Raw genomic sequence first — 15,233 nt, 5'->3', positions numbered from 1 at the left:
GTTAACCCTTTATTGACAAACGCCCGTCTCTCTATTCTCTACATATTGTGAAAGTAAACTGCACCAACCTGACTGAGTAAAATAACTGTCTATTGTTTCACACGACCCTAGAGATTGACTCTTGATCTGAGGAGCAAAGTTGTCATGTTGCACGGTTGTTGGAAAACTGAATCCCTTCTTGTCTGTGCCAGGGAAGCTGATCACTTCCTATGCAGTCAAGAAAGTTTCCAGTGACCTCTGAGCTAGTTGGTAACAAACCCAATTAAGTTTAGCATAGTCAGTAGAGGCCTGGAAGATCCGCACTTCTACGTCGATACTACTGTTTATGTTATTCCAATGCGCAGGGCCTAGTGGGAAACTAGGAACTACACTACATGGCGCCCAACGTTTGGTAAGGCGATAAACTAACGCAAGACGTTAGAGTAACTCAGTCGTGCATATTTCACACAGACCCCTTTCTCCCGTAAATACTCCAATAGACGTCTGGAGTGGGTGAAAGGTTAAAATCCGCCCGACCTTAGTAGGAAGAGATTCCTATGTAAAGCTCTGGTTTATTCAACGTTGAAGGATACAGTGTTCCAAAATATTGTGCACCTAATCTTTGTCTCCTTGGAGACCTACTCTGCAAAACCTGCATTTATACAATGCCAGGAGAAAACGGAACCACTGGGGCCGCAGCAGATGCGACTCAGCAGGGTCCCGAACACACTGACCCGGATGCTATTATCATCCCGGTCCACTTAAGAAAATCTATAACTTTAAAACTTATAGAAAACGGACTGACACCACAAGGTGGTACAGTAATTTTCGTGATAGAGGCACACGAATATCGGCAGACAGAGGTATTCTATTCATGGATAAACTTTCCAGCGGCAAACGCTACAACAAAAGAGTTTCACTATTACAAAATAGAGGAACCTCCGGAAGAGTACGCTCCTTTCGAGGAGACTGAAATCCCACTAAAATTCCAAGAGCACCTGCTCTGGTTTAATGGCGCCCTAAAACATAATGATCACATAACTAGGCTCGGTCCACTAGGTAGACCAGGAGCAACGTGGCCGGTTCTAGCCAGCTACACACCACATCCGGACATTGTAAAAATGTCAAAAGAAGAACTCTCAGTTAACATAAGAGAATTAACAAGGGGGCGTGGCTTAGCAAGCCACGATGGCGGCTGTGTCCTGCTGAGGCTCCGCGACCGGGCTAGCATCTTGCCCAGTTCCCGAGATTGCCGGGAGCCTCAGCTTGCTTGAACCAACACCCGGGATGCCCCCGCACACTGGGGCACCCCTCGAGTGACCAGCGACTGCAGCAGGCGGACAACGCAAGCCGGACTGTCCCCTGCCGGGACCGAGGGACGCCGACCCTGGAAGATGGCGGATGCTCCCTAACCCTGCGGACCTGTGAGCCACCGAGAACCGGCTCCCTGGACGGCGGCCCCAGTGGACGCAACCAGCGACAGCTACTGGAGAGTCTACGAGAGGGACGACATTAGCCCACGGGGGTGTATACCACACAGCGCCTCTCTACGCTCCGGAGCCCCGACACACAAGATGGCGGCCGCCGCCCCGGGGCTCCGATGCACCGAAGCTGCATACCCAACAGAAGCCTGATCAGCTCCCAGGCTTGGACGGCCTGCCGCCACTGACCGCGAGAAGCCAGCGAGAGTACCGCCGACACGGAGCGGACCTTCCCGAGTGCCCGACACCCTCATCGTGGGCAGCGGGTGTTGATCTCTCCCACGCCCCCCCCGGAGTTCCTGATTGCGGCGCCTCAGCCTCGGACCCTTGAGCCCCCGGGCGCTGGATCCCTAAATAGTGGTCCCAGAGAACGTGGCCAGGCGACGACTGGGAGACATCCTACGAGAGCGGGGACACCGAGCGACGCCCTCCCCCAACCCCGGCTCACAAGATGGCGGCCGCCACCCCGGGGCTCCGGCGCCTAGGAGCTACTTCCCCGCCGGGAGCCTGATCGGCCCCCAAAACCAGACAACCTGCTGCTGCGGACCACGAGGAGCGCGCCGCCTAAACGGAACTAGGCGCTTCAGAAGCCCGCCACCGTTATCAAGGGCGGTGAGTGCTGTCCTGTTTCCCCCCTCCCCTCCTCTCCGAGGACCTCACGTTGGCACCCCGGTGGCCCCCTCCTCACGTCCGACCACGTGGAAAGCCACTGAGCACGTCGCCACCTGACCAGGGCGCCCAAGAAGCTCTCACCTCTACAAACTGCCCGGTGGACCCGAGTGCCTGACCCTAACATGGCGCCCATGAAGACCTAACGCCAGGGACAGCCACAAACCTCGCTCTGGGGATAGGAGCGCCCTACCCGCACTAAAGACAATATCAGCGGCCCCCTGGCCCACGCCACCCGCCCTTGCCCGGCCGGTCAACGCGGATACTGGGCCCCACCCCACGGGGAAGAGAGGGCCCCCACGCGACCGGAAACGCCGGCCCCGGCGACCGCGACCCACCCCTGACACCCCCGGTGGAGGGCCCCCCGAGGTGGACCGAGCCTCGCCTTGGACCCGGAGGGGACCGAAGGAGCTGCCTGGCACACAACTGCCGTCCACCCGGCGATACTGAGTGGCGACGACCCACCACCCTCGAGACGCACGACGGCCAAGGGGGAACCCCCCCCCTCCTCCTTCCAGCTGCACCCATGGGGAAGCCGAGGGCCACCCAGGCGACGGCAGTCCCGGAAACAGCTGTCGAGAAGATGCCCCAGACGAGGGCATGGACACAGACTAATGCATCGCAAGCCGACCCTACACTATCAGCAAAACTGGACCAGGTGTTGGCGGCAATAGAAATGTCTCGCCTCTCGATGGAAGAGAGATTGGGCACCCTGATGACAGACATTAGCCTAATCCGAGATGAACACCGCAAACTGGCGGACAGGGTGAAGGAGGGTGAGCGGATCGTGACTGAATTGCAACCAACTGTGAAATCGCAGGCAGCAGATATGCAGGAGATCCTGCGCCGCCTGACGACCCTGGAGGAACGCACAGTGGATTTGGAGGGGCGCTCGAGACGCTGCAACATTCGCGTCCTGGGCCTGCCGGAGGGGATTGAAAACTCAGACCCTCTGACCTACATGGAATCATGGACTAAATCGTTCACCCCGGAGTGCGACCGATCACCATACTTCTCCATCGAAAGGGCCCACAGGGTCCCGGCCCGGGCACCCAAACCTGGCCTTCCCCCGCGACCCATGCTAGCCAAGTTTCTACACTTCCGGGACCGGGATGCGGTGCTTCGCACGGCCCGGACGGCGGGCCCCCTGCGGGTGGAAGACCAACACGTTATGGTGTTCCCAGACTATGCCCGAGAAGTCCAACAGCGTCGATCCACATTCCTGGACGTCAAGAGGCGCCTCCGCGCAAACGATCTTCAATATTCCCTGTTGTTCCCTGCCCGCCTTAAGGTGATCCACAAAGGGAAAGCCTTCTTCTTCGACACGGCGGCGGACGCACAGGACTGGACCGAATTTCACTGCCCGCTGATCCCTAAACCCGGACCCCAGAAGGCCCGCAATAATGACTCCAGACGGTCCAGGAGACGGGGCGCAAGCCATGCGCGATCTGACCACCCCAAGAGCCAGGCGTCCTCCCCGGCGGGCTCACCCGATCTCACACAAATCATGCAGGAACGACGAGATGCCCTACGGGCGGTCACCGAACTACATTCGTCACCCCCTGCTTCAGACCTGGAAGGTCCGCCACACCTGTTCACCCCAGAGAAAGACCGGGACAGTGATGGCACTATGTCGGGATTTGGCCCAATTTCCTCCCCCCTTGTTGTGGCACACACATTGGACGCTGCCCTGGCCAGCCAACCTGTCACCTCCTCGTGAACAACTGAACTGTCAACTGACATATCCTTTTCATGATTGCCTGTTGTAATGCACGACGTCTAGAAGCCTAGACTGATCTACCGGATAACTGTAAGCGAGCGATAGACACTTCTCCTACTAGAGCCCGGCCCGCACACAGGCCCAGCAGCGACACATGCTGCCACCCCCGCGAATTTCTGCTGGATTTCTCCCCTAGTGGGATACTAGTTTGGATATGCCACCCCCAGTGACGTATCCTCAGTATTGGGACAGTTGCCCACCCAAAGTTCTAGTTGATGTTAACTCCCCCAGTCCCCCCTCCACGTTTGAGGAAGCTTGGCGCGCAGGAACACATACAACACACACACACGGGCGGCCCACGGGAACTGTAGAGGAGCCCCTTCCCCAACCACATCACCCTAGGAATGGCTGTCCCCCACTCAGACATTAATATCCTTACACTAAACGTACGGGGCCTACACACGCCCAGCAAGCGCTACTCTGTGTACTCCTACATACGGCGCATGGCGGCCGGTATAGTGTTTTTACAAGAGACGCACATTAACACTACTGAACTCACTCGCCTACAAGCCAAATGGCGAGGGACCATTTGTGCCACACAATATTCAGCGTTCGCGCGCGGCGCGTTAATCTGGGTAAGGCCAGGTACTCCTTTCCGTGCGCTCCGGCGCATAGTAGATAGAGAGGGCAGATACGCGCTTCTGGAGGGAATTCTTGATGGGCAAGGGGTACTCCTTGGCAGCATTTACGCCCCTAATACAGATCAGGACCAGTTCTGGGATCACCTTACGGGCGTCCTAGCCCAGTTCACCACAGTCCCGTGGGTGTTGGGAGGCAACTTTAACTGCACACTAGACCCCTTGCTGGACCGCTCACACCCTCCCCCCACACACTCCCCAGCCCCCCGGCAGGCAGCCCTCTTCAAGACATGGACCTCACACTGGGCGCTCACTGACGCATGGCGACACCTACACCCACTGGCTCGCATTTACTCCTTCCACTCGATTCCACATAACCTTCGAGTCCGTTTAGACCGTTTCCTCTGCTCTGCTCCGATCCTCCCTAAAATTACTTCTACGGATTATCTGGGACGGATCCTTTCGGATCACGACGCCCACATTATACGTCTTACCTGGCGCCCCCCGCATCCACCGGTCCCCACCTGGCGCCTCCCTAGAGACTGTCTAACGGACCCGGTTTTCAGAGACGCACACAAAACCAGCATACGCGATTACTTTACGCACAACGAGAACACAGCGTCATCGGTACTAGTGGAGTGGGACGCGCATAAGGTGGTATCGAGGGGAGAATGCATCAAACAGATAGTGGGGGTCCGCCGCGCCTTAGAACGGTCGCTCTTAACAGCGGAGCACGCTTTGGCTGCCCTCACTAAACGGCCTGACGACTCGGAGGAACACGCCGTGCTCACGGCAGAGGCTAACACGGAATATCAGACTGCCTGCGCGGACCTCCGAAAGTACAATTTCAGGGCATACGCCTCTAGGGTACACAAAGACAGAGACAAAACCAGGGCGCTGCTAGCCTGGATGGCGAAGCAGGACACCGAAATCAAGCCGATCACAGACATTATCAACCCGGAAGGTGTATTAGTGCAATCACAAGCCGAGATTCTCCTGGCATTCCAACGCCATTATACGCAAGTGTACGAAGCCCCGGCCTATTGTTCCCCTCTTCCGCGGATCATTTTTTAGACCCTCTGACGCTGCCCTCGATATCGAAGGACAACAAGCGCATACTAGATGCCAAGATAATTCCCTCTGACATCACCCAAGCGATACGCGCCATGTCCCGGAATAAAGCACCGGGACTGGACGGCTTCCCACTAGAATACTACTCAACATTTTCTCCCGTGGTGGTCCCCCGTCTGTCGCGGATGTTCGGGGCGTCACTCCATTTAGGGAAACTGCCCCAGTCGCTACGGGAGTCCGTGATTGTCACCTTTCTCAAGCCTCACAGAGATCCGCTCCACATGGGGTCATACCGACCCATCACACTCCTGTCGGCTGATTGTAAGATTCTACGGAAGATCCTGGCTGACCGGTATGCACAGATCATACGCCCGCTGGTCCACCCCGACCAATGCGGCTTCGTCCCAGGGAGAAATACCTCCCAGAACCTCCGCTGAGTCTTCCATATCCAAGATCAAGTACACAACAGGTTCCCCCACGCCGCCTGCCTCATTATGGACCTGGAGAAGGCGTTCGACACCCTCACCTGGCCCTACCTATTCTCGGTCCTGCGACGCCTCAATATCGGCCCGACGCTCATGGCTTATACCCGCCTCCTATACACCGACCTCACCACTCGAGTTCGTATCGGGAGACGTATCTCATCGGCGTTCGAGGTTCGACGAGGCACGAGTCAAGGATGCCCCTTGTCTCCCCTCTTGTTCGCGCTAGCGGTCGAGCCGCTGGCGGTTCGATTGCGTCAGGAAGGTGTTGACTGGGGCATACCGCTTGCAGACGGAACCCATTGTGTGTCCATGTACGCGGATGATCTTCTCAGATATGTCCGTGACATCGAAACGGACCTAACCCCTATAGGGGCCACATTGGCGGAATTTGCAGCTGCCTCGGGCCTACAAGTAAACTGGGATAAGTCCACTGTCTACCCACTACACCCGGACCTACCCCCCCGAGACATCGAACTCGGACCGCATAAGCTCTTATGGTCCGCGGAAGCTCCCCGGTACCTCGGCGTCCGCTTATACCATTCTCCAGCAGATATCTTTGAAGGCAATCACCGCAAGGCACTAGCCAGCCTGCGCCCGACCGTCGCCTTCTGGAATAAACTACCGCTGGCCCCGATAGGGCGGATAGCCCTCGCTAAAATGGTGATGCTTCCCCGGCTCCTTTACCATTTCACAAACCTACCGGTGATACCGCCCAGATCCTTCTTTCGTGACGTTGATTCCCTCTTAGGAACTCTCATCTGGGGAGCAGGCCGCCACCGGGTCGCCCTGAAAACTCTTCAACTCCCAACGACGCAGGGGGGACTCTGAGCACCATCCTTCGAGGCGTATTTCCTCGCGGCACAGCTCCAGTGGCTGTCCTACTGGACGGCGGACCGTTACCCTCAGGAGACGGTTACCCCTACTGGCAGAATCGCGACTCCGGAGCTCACTCGTCTACTCCTCCCGGGCACCAAGCCACGGCACACATACCCCCTCCATGTGACGATAGCGCGCCGATGCATGCTGCGGGTTCACAGGCTGTCCCCCGATAGACCCCCATACTCCCCGCTGCTACCATTGATAGGCAGCCCCAGGCAGGAGTCCTACTTTACGGCTCCACTACTCGCCGACTGGTCCCAATGTGGCATCACAGACCTGGAATCGCTCTTCGAGGAGGGTCAGCTGAAACCGCTGGACCGCTTGATCGCGGAATATGGGCTCCCCCCGGGCCAATTTCTTAGATATAGGCAACTGCTTGATGGATACCGACCCCACTTCAATCTCCAAAATGGCGAGCCAGACACGCACCCAGTACTACATACTATCCTGCATATGGGGGTGGGTCGCCACCTGGTCACATGGCTATATAAATCCATCCGGGAACTCTCATACGCTCCCCTGACGACCCTACGAGCCACCTGGGAGGAGGACATAGTCCGCGCTCTGCACGACTCGGAGTGGACTAAGGCGCTTGTGGCCCCTAAACGCGTCTCTAGGAACGCCCGCTTCAAAAACATTCAATACTATATATTACACAGAGCATATCTCACCCCAGCGCGATTACAGAAGTTCTACCCCTCCACATCATTCCTCTGCCCCAGATGCGGTTTCCCGGCTGCAAATTTCCGTCATATGTTTTGGGACTGTCCCAACCTTCAACCCTTCTGGCGGGCAGTACACACCACACTACTGGAACTCACGGGTCTCACTACACTAGCCACCTGGGAGTCCAGTGCACTAGGCATCCTCCACATCTCTAAGCAAGAACCGGTGCATAGACGCTTCGTGTCCTTAGCGCTCCTGTTGGCCAATAGATGTATAACCATGCGCTGGCGATCCCCAGAGGGCCCCCCATAGCACAATGGAAGGGGGCGGTTAGTAAATGGGCGGCAGCGGATGAAGACGCCTTAAGGGAAGAAGAAGCCAAGGGCGCGCGTAAATTTCCCATCTCCATGGAATGGGCCATGCTCCTACACAGCTTCCGACAGTCCACGCAAGCAGGAGACCCGCCTGACCCTTCCCCTTCCCCCACCCGAGAAGACCGGTAGCATTCACCTGATGTGGGCCACCCCAGGATCGCACCCCGATAACCCCTTACATCTTAAGCGACCTCTCGTGTGTCCGGCCACCCATGGGTTTCCCCCCCCCCCTCGACACCCGCCGCCGATATCTCCCTGTTTGGACCCTGCTAGCGCCTACATGCTTCCCTCCCACAGTTTTGTTACCCCTCTGTTCACTGGTAACACCATTATATGCGCAGTCAGACCCAGATCCGGCGCTGTTATGGCAGGGAAGTACCCGTCTGTTCTTATTCATCGCCCCCACGGCGATATCGTTCCGTCGTTCCCCAGCCTGCAAGCGCCTTTACACGATCGTAATGCACTAAATAACCGAAGTCATGTTTATGTGTACCAGTTCTATACAATGAGAAAACGTTGCACACATAGCTGTCCGTGGCTGAATGTTGAGGCCACGTCGGCGGATTGTTTACTCTGTATTAATATACTTTACTGCAACAATAAAAACAGATTTAAATAAAAAAATAAAAAAAACATAAGATAATTAACAAAAGCATATAGAGAGTTAGTAAAATTATTTATTAAAAATAATTTAAATACTCCTAAAAAGAGCTGGGATGGAAACAAACCATCCACTCCCAAGGAAAAAGTTTTCCAGTCCAGAGGAAGGTCTCCTCGACGGAGGGAAAGAACTCCGACTCAAGAACACCAGTCTCTCCAGAGGGAGCCCTCTGAGAAAAGATATAACCTTAGAAATAGGGATAATCTGAAAAAACCTGATAGATATCAAAGTATTGATACACGTCCCTCTCGATCTTTTCCACAGAATTCGGAAAGAAGAGGACGGTCAGACCCAGGAGAGCACACCAAGTCCAAAGACAAGGAACCTGCTCAGAGTAAAAAATCTCAATTTCAGAAAAAGAAGGTAGCCAGTATTAGAGTAATCAACCATGCCGAGAATACTGAGGACACAGTTGAAAAACGGGGAGTGGGCATTGACAATGTTGGACAGTGCAGCAGAAATCATTATAGCGCGCAAGATTTTGATGAGTCATCTGGAGACAGTGGACACGAATGAATACATTCAGGTTGAAACTGCCGACACCAGACTTAGCGAGCCCCATAAGATATACGAAATAACATTGCGTATAGAGGGTGATAAGACTAGGAAAATAAGAGGTCTATTTTGGGATAAACTCTCAAAAGGCTATGATATTCTGTTAGCTGAAAAAGATTGGCCCCCCAGAGTTTGTCAGGGAGTGCCCTCGTGGCGAAGAAGTGATTATGCCTGCCTTCTCGAATCACATTCCGATTCACAAAAAATATACATATGCAAGGAAATGGGCAGTAGCCCAGGTACCGGCATTATATAAAAATCATGTAGGATGGGATGAGGACTCTCCTCCCCACAAAATCCAGTTAAAAAGTGAACCAACTGCCCAACGGCAGTATCCCATTAAGCAAGAAGCTAAAAAACAAGTCAGGGAGATCTTAGATCAACTTGAATACCAGGGGGTGATTGAAACATGCACCTCTCAAATGAACAATCCTTTGTTTCCTGTCTCCAAGCCAGACAATTCATATTGTCTAGTTTTGGACTACAGACACCTTAATACATGTTGCAAAACTTTTGCAGTACAAAACTCGCATAGTGCAGCCCCAATGAATAACATAGTTAGGAAAAAATATAAAACGACATTAGACATATCTAATGGTTTCTTTTGTCAAAACATTGCACCAGAAAGCAGATATTTGACCGCTTTCTCTGCATTTGGGTCGCAGGAAAATTCTGTCGACTCCCACAGGGGTTCAAGAACAACCCAGGACTATTCTCAGCTAGAGTAACAGAGTTACTACAAATATATGATGATGAGGCATTATCTTACGTAGATGATATCTATCTCACAGACGACGACTTGGATACTCACCTGAAAAGAGTGAACACCATTATACTTGGGTTCGCAGCAGAGGGTTACAAATTCAACTTTAAAAAGTCTCGAATTGCCCATCTGACAGTACTATTCTTAGGGTAAGAATTATCAAGTGAAGGAAAAAGCCTGGCGGACAACTTCTTAGAGAAGTGCGCTGTACTCCAAGCTCCAAAAACGCTGAAGAATTTACAATCCATTCTAGGTTTTCTGAATTTCAGAAGAACTTATATTCTAAATTACGCAGAGAGGGTTAAACCTCTCTACGAACTAATTAAACCTGATTTTAAACAAATCAATTGGACTCAAAAACACACAGAAATTTTGAGATCATTGCAAACAGACATGTTAGCTAAAACTAAATTAGATACACGTGACAACACATGCAATCTTGTAATCCGAGTCATCCCAGGAAGATGCGGATTCACGTACCTAACCTCTAATGAGGGAGAAAAGGTACCAATAGCATACAAATCACATTTGTACACAAAGGCTGAAATAAAATTCAGTTCAACGGAGAAAATTCTAACTGCGGTTCAGACTGCTGTAGCAAAAGAAAGGCCCCTAGCACAAGGTAAACGAATAATAATCGTAACACCTATACCGGCTTTAGAAGCGGTAACTAAAGCAAGCATTCCTAAAGCTAAGGCTTTGCATCCGAGATGGATCCAGTGGGTTAATTCTCTTGCTGCAACAGACGTAGTTTACGAATTTCATCCTAACTTAAAAACACAGGAATTTTTACAATATGAATATGAATGTACTCTGCCAATTGAAATCCTGCCTCTCGAAGAATACGGAAGTATTATATATACTGACGGATCAGCACAACCCGCAGTTGGGGGTAAGCAAGCTTACAGTGCTGCGTGCGCGATTGTAAAAGGTCGCTGGCACAAAGGAAAATTTAGACCACTGGTCACTAAAACACAATCTCTAGGAGATTGCTCGGCTCAACGAGCTGAATTGGTAGCATTTAAGATGGCGCTAGAAAATACCGATCGCGAATTCCCCACACTAATAATGTGCGATTCTTTTTATTGCATACAATCTTATAATGAATACTTGCAGAATTGGGTGGAAAATTGTTTCAAAGATGCAAAAGGTGGCACAATAAAGCATAAAATGCTTTGGGAACAGGTAGTTCTTTTACAGAAAGAACTACAAAAGACTCACGTGATACATACACTGAGTCATCAACGTGATGGCGTTCACGTTGCAGGGAATTCATTGGCTGATGAAGCCGCGAAGGCAGCTGTGCAAATGGCTTCCGTAGCTGCGATAACTCGGTCACAAACAAAAATAGACAGCGATATTCTACAAGCTGTCAGTGCGTCAGTAAAAAATGATAAGAAAACACTCCCAAAAGGCTTTCCAGAAAAGTACTTATATTCAACAGATACGAATAATGTTCCTTTTGCTCGAATCCCTGGAGTGGTGGATAGGGTAATTCCAAACAGGGAACACAGGTTAGGACTAATCAAAGCGGCACACGAAGGGCTTGCCTCTGCACACGCTGGCGTTTCAGCAACAAAATCACTATTAAAACAGAGATATTGGTGGCCTCGCTTGAGAATACAAACTAAAAAGTATGTATTGGAATGCGATATATGCCAAAGGATAAAAGTATCAACAGTAAAACGACCAGCGCAGACACCCCTTCTCATCTCGGATAAACCATTTGCATGTGTTTATCTGGACCACTGTGGTCCCCTACAAAGGGATGGCAACTATAGATATATCATGGTAGCAGTGGATTCCTGTACGAGGTTCATATGGATGTGGCCCCAGCGCTCGGCTGACGCTAGAACGGTTATAAAAGATCTGCGAGTCTTTATCGGCACATACGCAATTACCACGTTCCATTCTGACCAGGGTCCTGCTTTTAGCTCACGAGCTTATAAGGAGGCCATGGCCAGCTTGGGAATTGGGTTGCGATATTCTTGTCCGTCGCACCCCGAAGGGAATAGTGTGGTTGAAAGAAAAAACCGGGACATAAAGCGATCTATAACAGCGAAGGTATTAGGTTCACTTGTAGTAGGGGTGGGTGACCCAATAAACCCTTGCGGGCTTGGGCAGTCAAAGTGTTTGAGGAGAAAGTTGCCAGCAAGGGATTTATTTAATATTTTAAGTTTAACAGTGTCGTGAAGTCTATATTATTAAGACTTATCAGCTGAATGGAACAGCAACTGTTCAACGTATTCTGAATCTGTTAACAAAATTCTATAGAAACTACCACACTAGCCCTATAGCAGTACAATGACTTGAACAGATTCACAAAAAATCTTGTGGTTCTTAACAGTAAATGAAATATTGAACACAAGAACAAAAGTAAAGCAACACGGAAAGGTTTGTTCTTCAAAAAAATTATTATTTATATTTATACAAAAATAGATCATCAAAAAATCAAGGGTGTACAGTTATTGGCGATTGCATGTGTATCTTAAGTAAATGGAGCTGACAAAACAATCCATTAATACAAAAGAAAACAATCCAGTCTATGGCAAAGTAAATAAAATTGACTTCTTTTAAAGGATAATAAATAGAAAGTCAAATGAGGACAAAAGACTTGGATTGATGTGTCGACGTTTCGGTCTCAGTGGTGAAATCCAGAGACCATCATCAGGACAAAGAGATAATGCAATGAGGATGACCCCTACAAGAAATATATTTAATAAAATTAACAATTGATCCTAAAACGTGTTGCAAGCATATATCAACAATTTAAACATATATTTACATTATTCACATTGTACAGGTTCAGCGAATTATACATTATTTACATTACAGAAGTCTAACAGACTAGTCAGTGTGGTGACCAGAGTGTTAACTAGCAAGGTTACTTGAACCGAAGGAGGCAAATACACTTACTTATAGTATATATAAGACCAAGCTATTGGTGAACTCAAGCGGAAATTCAAGGTTCATTGCCTGTAGAAAATGGAAAAGGCCCGAATGAGCTGACAGATAACAAGATATGCTGCTTAAAGTGTCCCTATTAATATGGAAACCTATTTACCTTAGGGGAACTTCAAGTCTACCCTGTAGTTGTATCCAAATATCCAGGCCAGGTATTAGGTTCAGGCGCTGGGTGGGTCAAACATCTAATAAGTGTCCAGACTAGTCTTAATAACTTGCCAAGAAATTCTCTAAAAGGTTTCAGCCCGTACGAACTATTGTTCGGAATAAGAATGAACATTCAGAACCTCGATAGTCAGATATCAGTGGTACAAGAAAAAACAACAGACTTTGACATCAAAGATCGTTTGGCTGTTTTACAGGAACTGAATGAAACAAGAAAATCCTTAAGCAACATAAAGTTAAAGCAACAGCCATCTACCACTGACGAGGCACCACAAGCAACAGCCCCAGCAAGGCCTGTCTGGATTCCAAAGATTGGGGATCTAGTCAGAGAAAAAATCGCGGTGAAGAAGGAATTTGGGCCTTCTTACAGAAAAGCAGTACCTGTCTTGGCAGTCACCGGAACAAGATCAGTTGTTCTACCGCCCCTTGCTGGTAAAAAGGAGAACAGAGTCATGTCTATCGACCTGGTAAAACCACAACCATGTGGCCTATAATCAACAGTAGGCCCAGTGGACTCCCAAGAAACAACAGAATACCCAAACTTGCAACAATCCAAGAGCTTCAAACTGAAAGACTAATCACATTCGATCAGCCTGCAGTGCACAGAGAAGGACTATGCAATAATGCCATGGAACTCGTGCCTCTTGAGACGCAGATTGAAACAGTTCGTCAAGAAACACCAGTCTACAATAATGTGGCTTCAGAAAGTGCTACCGAGAGACAGATTGAAAGAACAATCCCAACAATTGACAGAACTGCCTCTGGTTATTTCATCAACTTCGACAACTTCTCTGAAGATCAAAACGACCACGAAGTGATGCCAGAAACTAAAAAGTATTCTAAAGAAAATACAACAGGACTCCTTCAACAAATCAAAGAATTATATCTGGATTCACCGTTGATTGAGCATTGGATTATTTCAGGGGTATTCATACTCCTACTATGCCTAATTTTAGTTTTAATTTTAGGAAAGTTTATTACAATTGAATGGACACAGCAAGTCAGAACATCAACCTAGTCCTCAAACCACACAGATCATCCCACGTGAAGAAAAGAGAACTGTCAACAGTAAATGTCACAGCAATTCCAATACCTGGTGGGGTAGTATGGGAGAAAACTGACTATGAGATCTATGGTCCGGTCGAAATACTGAAGTATCCTCATCAACTGAAGGTTTCTTTAAGTGACTTTGTAAAACCTAGTACATTCTCTGATGATTGGGACTTTAACAGTATAAATGACATGATGTCTTATTTAGCAATGTCAGCTAGATTCACAGAACATGATTATTTACAAGGTTCATCTAGTTATGAGCAATTATTCTGCTACACACATTATGGTGATCATTATTTGCATAAATCTGCACAGCCTAGAAATGTTTTTATGTATAATCAATGAGAACGTTGTGCTACACCACCTAAAAGCAGTTCTAAAACATTTTTTGAGAAATTCAAATACTTCTCAGGGTTTAACACCAGTGATGCAGAAACGTTTTATTACAAACTGTTAGATAAAACAGGAATGAAAACAATGCTGACAAATTCTAAATTGATATATTCAGAAGCATTTTATGAAAAAATGATGACATTTGGTTTTGATTATTGGAAAAATAACATTGAAACGAAAACCATTTGGGGTACAAAAGATTGGCAGGTACAAGGTCTTGAAGCACTATTCAGAACCTGCATGATACCAGAACAAATGATGTTTTTAAATGACACAATACACCAAACATCTTGTCTTGGCCTAGCTAAGATCAAAGACCTTAAAACACCGTCTATTCCAAAGCCAATACCTGAAAATACAACTACAGATATTGAGTTAGACGTCTCACAAATTTTACATTTTAACAGAACACATCCTGATTGGAAAAAGTGGTAATCTGGCCTACTGACACAAACAACTGTCAAGATAGATTCCTGAACAAAACACAGGGGTTAAAAATGACCAGACTAGACCCTAGATACTCCCAGAGACAACATCCAGGGATAGTAACAACATACAGTGTAGGGAAACTCTGCCTCGAATGGCTAACATCATCCACACTGGCTGAAATGAAGCAACACTTGTCTTTACTAAAAGATGGTGCTGATTTGCGCGATTTCATTCTTAGACCACACAAACAGCGTCAAAAGCGTTTCATAGCGACCAGTATCTATGCTG

Source organism: Lissotriton vulgaris, chromosome 1_1, assembly GCF_964263255.1.
Source record: "Lissotriton vulgaris chromosome 1_1, aLisVul1.2, whole genome shotgun sequence".
Lineage (NCBI taxonomy): Eukaryota > Metazoa > Chordata > Amphibia > Caudata > Salamandridae > Lissotriton > Lissotriton vulgaris.
The sequence above is the reverse complement of the archived record's forward strand: the minus strand, read 5'-3'. Positions refer to the sequence as shown.